At 38.6% G+C, this 14340-nt stretch overlaps 1 protein-coding gene across 2 annotated transcripts in view; it reads left to right on the top strand.

The window, feature by feature from the left end:
- SUGCT (succinyl-CoA:glutarate-CoA transferase) overlaps nt 1-14340 on the top strand; it is a 713960-nt gene that overhangs the window by 547124 nt on the left and 152496 nt on the right. The window lies entirely within an intron of this gene.

Below are 14340 nucleotides of genomic sequence, written 5' to 3'. Positions count from 1 at the left end.
TTCCCTCCCTTTTTCCAATCTCATTTGCTATCTTATGATTGATCCCCTTGTACTCCAGTATCCCCCCCATGATGGGAATTTTATATCCAGTCTAGACAATGCCTTAACTTAGAGCCACTTGTCATACCATAGCATTTTATACCATGATAGAAAGATATACTATTTCATTTTTAAGCCAGTATTGCTAATATGTGTCCCTCCATTCTAAATTAAAGGGTTAAGGGGAAAAAAATGCAATGCCACATTTTGGATCCTTCAGCTCTTTAAGGACCAAGTCCTGGTGAGGTCATGTCTTAATCTTCACAGAAAGTTTATTTTTACAGAGAAATACAATCTTTTTTTCTGGGACAGAATAGAGAGGAAGGATTTACTGTCAAAATAACTTAAATAAATACTACTAATTTTTTTTTGTTTGGTAATAGATGGATTTGGTTTTTTTAAAAATTAAAGTCAGCTGTTTAACACCTGCAAAAGATTCAGGACATATTATGTTCAATAAGTGTTAACTTTTTAAAAGGGGAAAAAAATCAGCAAACAAAAAAATTCTTAGTACAGTAAATGTTAGCATCTGAGATTCTCTCTCTGGCTTATTCATGAGTGTTACTTAGAAGTCTGTCTGAAGCTCATTAGGCCATTTAAAATCACAGGTCTATCCATATGTAGACCAAATGTTTAAGAAAGGATTGCACACCCACAAAAGAAGTAAAAGAAAAATAAAAGGCCTAACAGTTTTGCCTTGAAAGTCCCAGGGTGCATTCTATTGTCAAAGGTAATTATATTCCCCATCCCCCCCCCCCCCCCCCAGGGATGTTCCTTGTTTCCTGAAGTTTTATAGGGAAAAAAAAATCTTTATTTCACATTTGTTAAGTCCAAATCTGGAGGGAATTTTGACATCATTTATGATTGGAAATCACATAATTCTGCATTTTCTATGCTCTCTTTGGTTATGGTGACCATTGTTCCGAGATCCAAATATGGGATGTGTGGCCAGTGTAGCCATGGTCATTCTACCTGGGGATGGCGATCTATTAAGTAGTATAGTAAGTGAGACTCTAGGGATTGTAATGAGCAATGAAATGAAGCAGTATGTCCAGCTAATTACCATGACCCATTTCAACATCAGAGCCCATAAATTTTCTTTAAACTTAAGCAAAACTTACACTTTCCACTAGCACAAGTCAACTGAAGACTTCCTTTGGGACATTAATCTCAAAACATCCTGATCCCCCTTTGTAAATACATCTTAAGTACTGGAGACCATAAGGAGATTACATGGAAAGCTAGGGGGGAAGAGAAAAATAAATCCCCTTACTCTCCCTGGGAGGAAGGAGATAATTTCATATTTTATTTGTTTTTACCCAGCTTAAAGTAGTCTTTATTCTTTGTTCATTTTGTGAACATGGTCATAAGTTATGTTCTTCTATTCTAATTATTTGGTGTCTCCAAAAGTAAAGGAGCTAAAAAATATCTGTAGTGCAAAAATTGAAAGGATCAATTCCATTTGCATTATTGCTATTCTTCAAAAGGTTTTGGGCCTTGTTGCAATGTCTGTAGTGGAAATACGATTCCCTTTGTATTTTGTAGTTTGTCAGTTTATTTTCCTTGCTTTGTTATCAGTAACTTATTCTTCTAAAATTTAAAATTAGATGTCTTTTTTGCTTGAAATAAACCCTAGACTTCTCTGTGAGTAGAAATTTTTAATAAAAACAATTTCCCAATCATTCTGTGTAAATTTCATAAGGCTTTAATGTTGCTGTAAGAAAAGATCATTAAAAAGTTCCCAACATCACAATCATCAGGGAAATGCAAATCAAACCACAATGATATTACCTTACACCTGTTAGGATGGCTATCACGGAGAAGACAAGAAACAACACGTGTTGGCAAGGATGTGGAGAAAAGGGAATCCTACTATACTATTGGCAGGAATGTAAACTGGTGCAGCCACTATGGAAAACAGTATGGAAATTCCTCAACAAGTTAAAAACAGAGCAACCATATGATCCAGCAATTCTACTTCTGGGTGTTTATCCAAAGGAAATGAAAAGAGGATATCAAAAGGATATCTGCATTGTATGTTTATTACAGCACTATTTGCAATAATTGATATGTGATATATACACATATATCCATTTATTCCTTTTTTCTCATATATAAAATGGCTGCATAATATTCCATTATATATACATATAGTATATACATATAATGGAATATCATATATCATATATAATGGAATATTATATAATATATAATATATATTATAGTTTATATATATATATAATGGAATATTATGTAGCCATGAGAAAAAGGAAAATCCTGTCACTTGTGACCACATGGACAGACCATGAGGGCATTATGCTAAGTGAAAAGTCAGACAGAGAAAGACAAATACCGTACGATCTCACATATCTGTGGAATCTAAAAATGCTGAACTCACAGAAATAGTAGAATAGAATAACGATTTACTAAGGACTCTGGGGGGAGCAGAATTGAGGAGTCGTACATCAAAGGGTATAAACTTACAGTGAGAAAATGAGTCTGTTTTGGAAATCTCATGTACAGCATTGCATCAACAATACTATATTATATACTTCAACATCGTGAATTTTTTGTTTATTTGTTTTTAATATCAATGTTTAAACAAGTTTTGGGGCACCTGGGTGGCTCATGGATCAAAGCTTTTACCACAAAAAAGAAGTGATAATTATGTGACATGATGGAGGTGTTAGCTAACACTACGGTTTTGCAGTATATAAATGTATGAAGGCAGCGTGTTGCACACCTTAATATACACAGTGTTATATGATAATTATATCTCGATTTTAAAAGAAGTTTACAACAAGAAAAAAAAATGAAAGAAAATCAGAGCTATTTTCTTCATGTGATGGCTCTCAGGTTGAAGTAAGGGACAGTTTGCACCTGTTGTTAAACTTGAGTTAGCCCTGACACTTTCACTGATGTTGACACACAGCTGTTTGAGCAGGTTGGTTTTTCCACATGCTCACCTGTGCTCAAAACTACCTCTTTTTGTAGGGCTTCCTTGTGAAGTCAGAGGCTATGCTTCTATCTTGGGTGTTTACAAATATTCATACTCCATCATAAACCCATCCCACTGGCTCAGATGCATTTGATAGGAATGGCTGTAATAGGAAAGTGTGGAAGAAATTTGGGTTGTTTGAAGCTTCCTTTACCATGGTGGGAAGCTTCAGACCTCTTGGCCATGCTCAAAAATATTGATCAGTGTTTGATGGGTAGGTGGGTGCCTCCATTGCTTGACTCACAATTGACCCTGGTCACTTGAGAAGATAAGATGATCTTTCTAATGAATTTTAAGTTTATGGATTTATTAAGCCTATTGAGTGTCCATACGCATTCTCAGTTGGTCACTCAAGGTTCTCCCATCAGTAGTAATTACATGAGTTGGTTTAGGAACTGGCAGTCTGGTAGCTTTCTATTGTTACCGTGACAGATTGCCGCATATAGTGGCTTAAAACAACACAAGTATATTATCTAATAACAGTGTAGGTCGGAAGTCTGGCTTGGGTCTCACCAAGCTAAAACCAAGATTCAGTAGCCGGAGATGGATCACAGGAAATAAGGACATGATATGTTTGGGGACCTAATAGTCTGTGTGTGGCTATGGGATAGAGATGCAAAGCAGTGTGAGATTTTACTTGAAGTCCAGTTCTGAGATGCTAATCCAATCTTTTTTATAAAAAAAATATTTTATTTATTTATTCTTGAGAGACACAGAGAGAGAGGCAGAGACACAGCCAGAGAGAGAAGGAGGCTCCATGCATGAAGCCTGACATGGGACTCGATCCTGGGACCCCAGGATCACACCCTGGGCTGAAGGCAGGTGCTAACCCACTGAACCACCCAGGGATCCCCTAATCCAACCTTTAAAAATATTTCCGTGTAATTTTAAAAAGTCATTTTATCAAAATAATACATATACATGGTTTGAAGAAACAAGTAGAACTCATAGGTTTATAGTGAAAAGCAGCATCCTTTTGCTCCCCCCATCTCCTCTCCTGATTCTTGTTTTCTGAAAACTCTTAAAGTTGTTTCTTCCACTAATTACCTCACATTTCTAAATAACAGAGTTCTGCTATCTCCTAGTGTCTTGGAATTGTAGCCATATATTTATTCTGTCCTATAGACAGTGAGGATTTAGCTGTCTGGGATCATCTCCCACACAGCTCACAACCTGTTTTTCCCCTCATCCCGTTCCACCATAATTGGTTACTGTTTTTGCCTAAATCAGTAGTCAGTGTTTACATTATTAAGAGTAGATAAATATTTCTCACAACTAAGACACATACTGTTCTATGAACATATTTTACTTTTTATAATTTTTTTCAAAGATCATTTGTGAGAAAGAGAAAGAGAGAGAGAGAGAGAGAGAGAGAGCATGAGTAGGGGGAAGGACAGAGGGAGAAGGAAAGAGAGAATCTCAAACAGGCCCTGAGATCATGACCTAGGCCAAAATCAAGCACTGGCCATTTACCTGACTGACCTGAGCCACCCAGGCCCACCTTCATTTTTCTGAATTTAACAGCTGACCTATTTATCCATTTCTTGGTTTTCTGTGTTTGTAGTAGTAATTCACACCTAAATTCTCATTGGAGTTGTAAAACTCCATTGTAAGATGAACAACAATAACAACAAAACAGTTGATCTATCAGTGAGTATTTACCTAACAACATGCATCCTATTGCTCTGATTTTTAGATTAATTCTCTCTAGTGCTGCTATTCAAATGACTTCTTAAAGCTTCTCTGCATCATCAGTTTGGTGCTATTTTCTAGAACCCTGTCTTCCTATCAGTAAAAAAGACAAAAGGGACATAATATTGTTGAAACTTTGCCTGTTGGAAAAGCTTTTTATTTTATTTTCACCTTTTGTTGTTACTTGGTTAGGTGCTACTCACTGTCTTCTGTCTCAGAATTGCTGTTGAGATGCCTAATGCCATAACACATCTTTACCCTCCTTGTGTTTACTTTCCTCCCTAGAAACTTCCAGAATACTCTTTTTTATATTTGGTGGCTGAATATTTATCAGTGGTGGTGTCCTAGTGTAACTCATCATTTATTCTGCTGAGTGAATATTCACAGACTCATTAATCTGGAGGTTTTCTTGTATTATTTCTTTGCTGATTTCATAGTCACAGCTTACTCTTTCTTCTCTAGATAGATCATCTCAGTTTTCTCTCCTAGTTTCTGTCTTTGTCTCTTCCTTCTATAATTCTACCTTCAACTCACCTATTGAATTGTCTGTTCCCATAGTCTCTTGTTCCCTCAGTAAGAGAGCATCATGGTGTTTTGTTTCGTTTTGCTTTAAATGGATGCAATGAGTAAATTGAATAAATGTGTTATAGTTATTTACATTTTTCTTTTGGCCCCTGGTTGCCTATTTCCATTGTTTCCCTTTTTTCTTGTTTGCCTAATTTTGTCTCTACTGTTATTTTGAGGCGATATAATGTAGAGATTAGAAGCATGGGCTCTGGTTCCAAATTGAAAGATTGTGAAACTGGCCACACCACTTTACAGCTTTTGACCTTGACCAAGTTACATAGTCTTTAGGTACCTGTTTCCTTATGAAAAAATGAGAATGATAATGGTACTTACCTTATAGAGTTGTTATGATGACTAAAATAAATTTATATGTATGTGTGTAAAACATGAATACTACATGTAAAGGATAAAGTGAAGCAACACAATTTTCATTGTGTAAAAAAAGAAAATATGCTTTGAATGATGCTTAGCACATAGAAATATAGTCATGAGTATCTATTCATATTAAAGAAGATGACACTAAAAGGCTGGCAGGAATCTTGTGGCTGAGGGCAGGTCTTGTGGACTGATTGCTTTTTGAATGCCGGCTGATAAGAAGACTCTTTCCGTGGAGGACCCCAAATATCAGCATCTACAGATCTATTCTCTTGGTCCATTCAGTACTTGAGAGAGCAATCCTACAAATCTCTGCCTGTGGGTTTTAAGCCTGAGCCAAGTTGAAGAAGGACACTAGGGAATCTCATGATTGCCACACAGAGTTTACTTAATTGTCTGGTTTCCTGCATGGAATATCACTTTTGTGCTCAGCTGTGGATCGTGTTCCGCCTCTCCAGAAAGTGTGGGGAGAGGCAGTCAACATCGATTATCTGCAAGTCCTTGGTTTACACCTTTACCCTGCTCCTCCACTTTTTCCAGATTGCTGGTGCCTCTGGTTCCAGGGTTTTGCAGCTTAAACATGCTTGCTCCTCACTGTTCCACCTCCACTCCATAGTTGCAACTTTTCCCCATCTCTAAGTTAATGACCACCCATCCACTGCATTTTCAGCCTACAAAATGTTGCTACCATCTCTCATCTTCTGTCCTTCCTTCATCTCTTAGTCCTTTTAGGTTTATCCATTAGAAAACTCCTTCCCCTATCATTTTCATGGAGAATTGGAAGGGAGTGATAATAAATATTTGTGTTCAACCTACCATGTCTAATTGCCCTTTTCCAAGCAAGGCGTGGCTCCATTGGTGGAGGACAAGGGACGGGGAAGCAGAGATCTGACACCAGTGGACCCTTGATTATGAGCAGCTATCTTTGGTTCTGTCTTATTTTCCCTGATATTGGTAGACTCTGCTGATGTAATGTTTATGATAAGAGAAACAATGACAGACTAGGTTATTTATCAGTTAGTATTTACTGAAAGACATCCATCCTGGAGCTCTTTATCCCATTGCTGTACTTCGGATTAATTCTCTATTTGTTTTGTTCAAATGACTTTTTGATGCTTCCCTTCATCATCAACCTATGGTGACTTCCAGCTTTACTCCAGCTCCCTCGCAGAGTTGCAGGTAAAATTTCCTTTAGCTCTTTTAGTAGTTGATGTCAGTCGCTTTTCTGCCTGCAGTGCCTCCTAGCTTTGTCCAGTAGCTTCTTTGCAGCCTCACAGCTTATGCACCTCTTCTAACTTCTATGTTCCTTCTTGAGGAGCTCAGGAGCAACCACATTCCTCTTTCACACCCTCAGAGTTCCATGGGGAACTGGAATGGGGACGCCCATGCTTTTTTCTTCCCATGAACACTATGTTATGCTACAACCACTTGATGCTCTGTTGGCATGGGCTGCTGCAACAGATTTCCCTCCTTCAGGAGGGAGAAGCAAGCACTAGCCTCTACTTTTGATTGTTTTCCCCACATATACCTCACAAGATTATGTTGAACTCCTTAGGAACTCTGTCATGGGGAGCCTTTTAAGGGCATCCTAAGGGAATCTTCTAGCTTCTATAAGCCAGCAGGTCTCAAGCAACGTAGAGGTGGCTATCCTTGTGAATAGTGAGGATAAATTATTCTTGTTCATTTTATGTGTGTGTATTTGGAATTCTAGGCTCAGATATGTTTTGCCCATGAACTTATTTACCAAGGAAGTCATTTGATAATATGGAGCTAATCATCCTTCCATAAAATTTATTGGACATTCAAGATGTTAAGGCCTACCTGGCAGGTGTTATAGAAATGTAAAAAATCTTGGTAGTATTTTTAGTGCTTATAGTGAGTAAATATTAGTGCTGTGTAAGTAATGACCTTTGCCTTCCATGGTACGATGAATCTTGATCCAACAGACTTAACCTTCTTGCTCATGTCCATATGGCAATGGATCCCATTAGAAACTCCATCTCCCTCTCTTACCAAAATTCCAGCTGGATCTGCAGAGTCCAAAGAGGTCTCTGTTGCCAGAGATCTAAAGTGAGATGCTTCAAGATCTATTAGCCATTGTGCTTCTGAGTTCCAGTTTGTCCCAATACGTTAAAAACTAGGTATTATTCCCAATTACCGCAATAGTTGCTATGGCACTTTTATTTATTTTGAATTTATGTTTGTCCCAAGATACCATTAATAATAAAAAATTAAAAACAATTTCCAAAGCCCCAAAGCAGTTATTGCTAAACAATAGATTATCATCAAATCATTAAAATGTATATATTTCAGAGACAATAGCAAGATATAAAATTTCGAGTGTACTTTAATCACAATTGTAGTAAAAGTAACATACAAGATAAAAAAATTGTGGAAGGGAAAAATATACTCAAATGCTAATATTAATTGTGTTTGGGAATGAGATTATTGGTAACTTTTACCCTTTTAAAAATTTTTTCTGCATGTTCCAAATTTACTATAATAAAATTTTATTTTTTTTAGTTTAAAAAGAATTTACAAGTAAATAATTTGCATTTAATATATAATGTAACTTATCACATAATAGTTTATATGATAAAATGCATTTACCTTAAAATTGGCATATTTGTAGATGAGATTAAGTGTTTAAATTCTATTTTCATATTTTCAGGAAACTTTGTGGGGAGTAAACATTTTAAGGTTCCACTGTGGAATTCTGAAATGGAATGGATTTACCTAAAGGCTAATTTATGGGACTTTGGGGCCGGAGTGGGAGTTTTATACATTGTCTCCTCCTTGTAGTTTGTCACTGAAGGAAGGAAAGGAAGAAATTTACTTTGAGGCAAAAGACCTAACTTTACATTTCTTTAAAAATTTACTATAAGCAAGACTTTCTCAGAAAGCCACAGACTGATCGTCATGTCTTCCAGTTCCCACACCCTGCATTTTTCTCTCTGTGTTTACTCATTTTAAGCCTATCAAGTAATTGAAAAAGCAGACTCTGCTGGAGCACACATCTCATTGTTCTAGAAAAGATTTGAATGTCCAGTTCATGGCAAGTAATGGGTCTCCAAATTCTGGAGAAAATAACAATAATGGGAAGGCAGGGTTTGTTTGTTTGTTTTTAATCTTTTTATGTCTGAATTCACTAAAAAAAATCATAGATTTTCAAGCAAAGAAAGAGCAATATAGTTTGTTTAGAATGTCACTCTCAACGGATAAGAAAGATCATTATGAGGAACTGCCCAATGAAATAATTTAACAACCTTAATGGAGTAACTATCCTCTCTGATTTTAGATGGAGCCTTTCTGCTGTTGGCTTGCTGGCCCTCCACAAAGACAACACTTTCCCTTGATCCATAGTTTGTTCCTTCTCACTGTGTGAAAGGCATCATATAGTAAAGGCAGGGGAACTTCTTGGAATTGGAATCATGGCATGATATGAAACCATGGCAGAAGGATCATTTCTTATAAATAGACCAATCTGTTTGCTGCAACTCACATTCTTGTAGCAAACTCTGCCAGACATTTCTCATTTAACTGACTAGCTGGGGTTCAGAGGATGGGCTGGAAGGTAAGGAAGTGGGTAGGGAATTGGATGGAAGAGAATGATACAGAGTGAATGATGAGGATTAGCCGCGCATATTATTTTACTCAGGGTCCTCTCCTCCTTAATTCCCATGGTCTACCCCTGTGGATTTTCCACATTTAAGCAATAAGTAGCCACTGTAAATTACCACTTAATAGGATCAGTTCCTCATGTCAGAAATCTAAAGTGTTCCAACAGAAAGGGAAGTTAATATTTTGCTTTTACTTTCTGAGGATTGATGCATATGGTCACCATACTCCAAAGAGTTTCAAATTCATATTTAGATAAATGGATTTGTTCTCTTATGCATTTGAAATAGGGAATCTTCATATTTGAGCCCTTACTGTTGAGTTAAAAAAAAAAAAAAACCCAACTATGCCAAAAACATGTGGAGCTTGGGACATGGGCCAAGATGGTAAACATAATGGTTACAATTTGGTTGTCTGCGACTGTTACCTTAAAGCTCTTTTTAAAACTTGTATTTACAGTATCATTATATGTATGAACAAGACCATTTTTGTGATGTGAGCTGACTTCTGTTCAAAAGAGAGTTTAAAACAAAATGTTGCAGACTTTAGCTTTTCTATTCAGTCTCCTTTAAATATGCTCCATAAATCAAATATTATTGTTCTTAAGTGCTGATTTCTTCCCTCTGACTAATTAAGTTACACATTAATTATTGAAATGCTACATTTTCATAGGTCTTACTGTAAGTCACATCAATGAACTAATAAGAGAGATTCATCCATACACACGTTTAAGCTGGAATCTTTAGGAGGACCTAAGATTGTGACCAAAAGTCACTGACAAGGCCTGTTTCTCCTCCAACGGCAAAGACAATAGTCCATCAAGATGGAATATACTTAGGCCTTTTGCATTTGGCTCTCTGATTTTTTTCTTGGAGGTCGAAGAGGAGGACTTAGGAAAAACTGAGATTCGAACTGCCTATTATTAGAGAACTGAGGATCTCAAAGAATACTGATGAAATCTGTAGGAATGTGGGGGTCAGGAAACAAAGCTAAATGAAGTCTTGGGGTGACCTGGACCTGTCCTTGAGGATGCCAGAAATCACGTTTATGTTTCGGTCGATCAGCATTGCCTCATGTAAGATAAAATGAATGTGAGTTTGTGGTAGACTCCAAAAAACTGATTAATTTACTTGAGCGACTTACTGAAATAAGACCAGAAGTTTTCTTCTGACAGCCAGATCATAATCAGAAGCCATGCTGTTTCCTGATTGTGAAATATCACAGCCATAGGGGTCTGGAAAGAGTCAAAATCAACATCATCCATAATTCTCCCCAGAAGGCAGGCCCAGCTTTCTGGTGAGAGTGGAATCAGAACAATCATGTTAGACATATTAAAATTTTAATGGAGCCAAACCAAGATAGCCTGCTATATCTACACCATAATGGTGATGACTTTTTCGGTGGGCCCAGTAATATTAAAGTCCATTGGCTTAAGATCCTACACCCAGGGGCACCTGGGTGGCTCAGTCAGTTAAGTGTCTGTCTTTGGCTCAGGTCATGATCCTGGGGTCCTGGGATTGAGCCCTGCACTGGGCTCCCTGCTGAGTGAGAAGTCTGCTTCTCCATCTCCCTCTGTCCCTCCCCACTTTTGTGCTCGGTCTCTCTCTCTCTCTCTCTCTAAGAAATCAATAAAATCTTTTAAAAAAAAATCCTACGGCCATCTCCACACTAAGGTCCCATTTGGTATCAGGTTTGTGGCATTCAAGTCAAATGGTTATCTCCCTCTCTTAGACTCTGCTTGAAGGGATTCTCCTAAAACCTGTCATTATAATTCACTTTTATCCAAACTTTCAACAGCTACATTCCTCTGCTCTAAGAAGAAATAGTGTGTGGGTCGAAGAGGAGAGGAGGAATATAAAGAGAAGAAAATGTGTGCAAAATTTAAGAGCGACACAAAAATTTGTCAGATGTGCACCATGTAGCAAAGATGTTTATACTCCTTTCTCATTTGCTTCTTCTAACAATACTGTCTGTTTCACAGATGAAGAAACAAAGGTTTATAAGGGTCTTGCATATGGTCACATAGCTAGGAGGTGACCAAACCAGAATTTGAACCTAGATCTCTCTGATATCAAAAATTATACTCATTCTCACTACACCAGCTCTGCTTCGCCCATGGCAATTCGCCCAATGGTTTTTCTCAATAAGCCCTGTTGAGTGGCTATTACATCTCAAGAGTATATTAGGTACTGAACAGAGAAAGATTATGATTCAGTGTGCTAAATGCAATAGGATTAGGAGAGATTGAAGAATGCAAAGAAGGTAACAGTGTTGCCTTGCAAGGGGACACAGATGTTCCTGTGGACTAGGAGAGCTGCAATGAAGTGTGACATCTGCCTTCCCCTAAAAGGAGGGGTAGGAGTTTTTTGGGTTAACAGAGCAAACAGCTGGGGAGCAGGATAGGGAAAAGAAGAAGGTATTCCAGGTCTAGAAAGAACAGCAACAGAATGCATTGGAAAGCTTGAAGGTCCTGGTTTTCCAGGCTTCCATGGTACAGCTACTGAGAATGCAAGAGGTGTCTTTGAATGAGGGGATACTGGACAATAAAAAAAACAAAAACAAAAACAAAAACAGAGCCATGAAATTGGTGGATGTTGCACACACTTTTACTGACCCAAGAACAATTCAAAGCCTCAATTACTGGCAGGGGTAGTGGCACAGGAGGGAGGGTCCCAGGAGAAAGATGGGTATGGATAGGGCTTAGGCACCAACAATAACCTTCCTTTTGAAATCCTGAGAGAGGGGCACCTGGGTGACCCAGGTGGTTAAGCATCTGCCCTAGGCTCGGGTTGTGATCCCAGTGTCCTGGAATGGAGCTCCAAGTCGGGCTCCCTGCTCAGCAGGGAGTCTGCTTCTCCTCCCTCTGTTCCTCCCCCCCAACCCATGCTTTCTCTCTCTCTCTCTCTCTTTCAAATAAATAAATAAAATCTTTATTAAAAAAAAAATCCTGAGAGAACTTGCCAGGCCTCTTTGCCTTCCAGAAGTCAACGGATGAGTTGACTCATTGGGTAAAATGCTACCAGTCACAGACTAGGTGGCGATAAGTGTACATCTTTGGGAAGGCTGTTGGGAAAGAGGAAGGAGGAAGGCTTTCAAATAGTCATGCTTTGGGGCCAAGTGTTAAGGAAGTGACCTGAATAAGCTGAGGTCAGGAGAGTTTTGATAGTGGTCATATTTGTAATCACACCCTATCACCCCTCTTCTAAGTGCTCTGGGGAGAGGAATGGAATTGCGGATGCACCTTAGGGGGTCATGGAGAGTTTTTTAACCCCTGCCCTCGCAACTGTTTTATTTTCTTCATTAGGAAAGACCAACTCTTCCTCCCCACAGTCATATTCTCAAATACATTACATAGTGGAGCTTGGGCTTTGGCCTGAGAATAGGTGATTCCAAGTACTGTCTCCACCATTGATGAACTGTCCATTCTTGAGCAAGTTCACTTACCTATTAAATCCTCACCTTCCCATGTGCGAGCTGAAAATGATGGATAGCGCTTGCCTCACAAGGTCTGTGTGAGGATGCCGTCAGAGAAGGAGAGCCAGAATTGAGGGTAGGCTTAAAATATTTCAGGCACTGTTCTTTCAAGTTGCTTCACAAGTATTCACTCATTCACCGTTTGATACCATGAGGTGGGTGCCATAATTATGTCCATGTAACAGAGGAGGAAGCTGAGGAATACGTTTCCCAAAGTCACACAAGTATCAGAGCTGAGATCTGAACCCAGACCTTTGGCCCGCAAAGGTCACACTGTTTTGCTCCCATGCTATACTGACTCTCATTGAGTTTAAAGCGTTTGGGCACATGTTCTGGAAGATATAATCCTGGAATAAAGATTAGCCAACTTTTTAGAGAGCCTGGCTTTTTTTCTGGAGCCTGATGTCCAGCATACTCCTTGGTATTACAATTTTGAAAATTTCATCTTACCTCGATGACACTTTAATGGAAACTCACTTCCTCTCAAATCCTAGTTACTATATGCGGTTAAAATATTACTCTTTCCACGATCTGGAAGGATCTAAGGAGTTGGTATACTTTTCAGTTGCTGTTTTAGGACAATATCATTCCGACCTGTGGAAAATAGGAGTCAGCATATCAAGCCGCCACAAAAACTTGGGTCTGCCTTGTTCTCACCACACTTTTTGAAAACATTCCCACAGCTCAAACAAATTAAAGATGTCATTTTCCACGGTATAACCGACACATACCTGGATGTTTCTTGGGGGTGCATACTCCCATAAGCACCCGTCCATCCGGGTTGTATCAGCCATTGTCTTCAACAGCCACCTCCAGATGTTGTAAAAATTGGAATCTTGATGTTGACCGGCTGCCATTTTTGTTTTCCATTTTGAAAATTTCTGTCAAAGGTCCCAAGTGTGAATGAGGAAGATTACCTTTCATCTCAAACCTACCAACTTCTTTCCATGCTGCAGAGCGCTGATGCGGAGAAAGCTCAGCAAGGATGTCAGGTCTGCCCTCCCATATCTATCATGGTTTGCAAAGCATATGAGCAGGCTCTTGGCAAAACCCCGAGGAGGGGAACTTCTCCAGCTGTAGCTCTAGCCTGCCATCCCTCCCTTGAACTTGGCACTTAATGAATCGGTCTTGGCTTGTTTGCTTCTCAGAGTCAGGCTGGAATAAGCTTCATTCTCAATGTAGGGCTTTTAGGTTTTGTCTCTAGTATTTCCTTTGCAATAGAAATTTTATTAACATTCATAAATAAAGTTTTCCACATACTGTCATCTATCTCTCTTCCACCTAACTTATCCCAGATTTTCTGGGGATTGTCTGAAAATGATCCACATTGTTAGTGAACAATTTCCACATTGTTCTTCCTGATTTCTAAACAGAACCCTGCCCTTGGTGAAGTCAACGAGAAAAGATGGGAATCTGTCCTCTTTTGGTCTTGCTGAACAAACAAGACAAAAAGGACATAAAACGATTTTTGCCATCAGTGGCCAGATTTCTCTTTTTAGAAAGTGTCACTGCCTCAGAAATGGTGCTGCCCTTTCTAAGATAAAATTAGCACCTTGCCTCGAGAAGTAGCAGGGTGA

The sequence above is a fragment of the Canis lupus genome, chromosome 18, assembly GCF_003254725.2.
Source record: "Canis lupus dingo isolate Sandy chromosome 18, ASM325472v2, whole genome shotgun sequence".
Lineage (NCBI taxonomy): Eukaryota > Metazoa > Chordata > Mammalia > Carnivora > Canidae > Canis > Canis lupus.
Note: the sequence above shows the minus strand (reverse complement) of the source record. Positions and strands in the feature narration are given on the sequence as shown.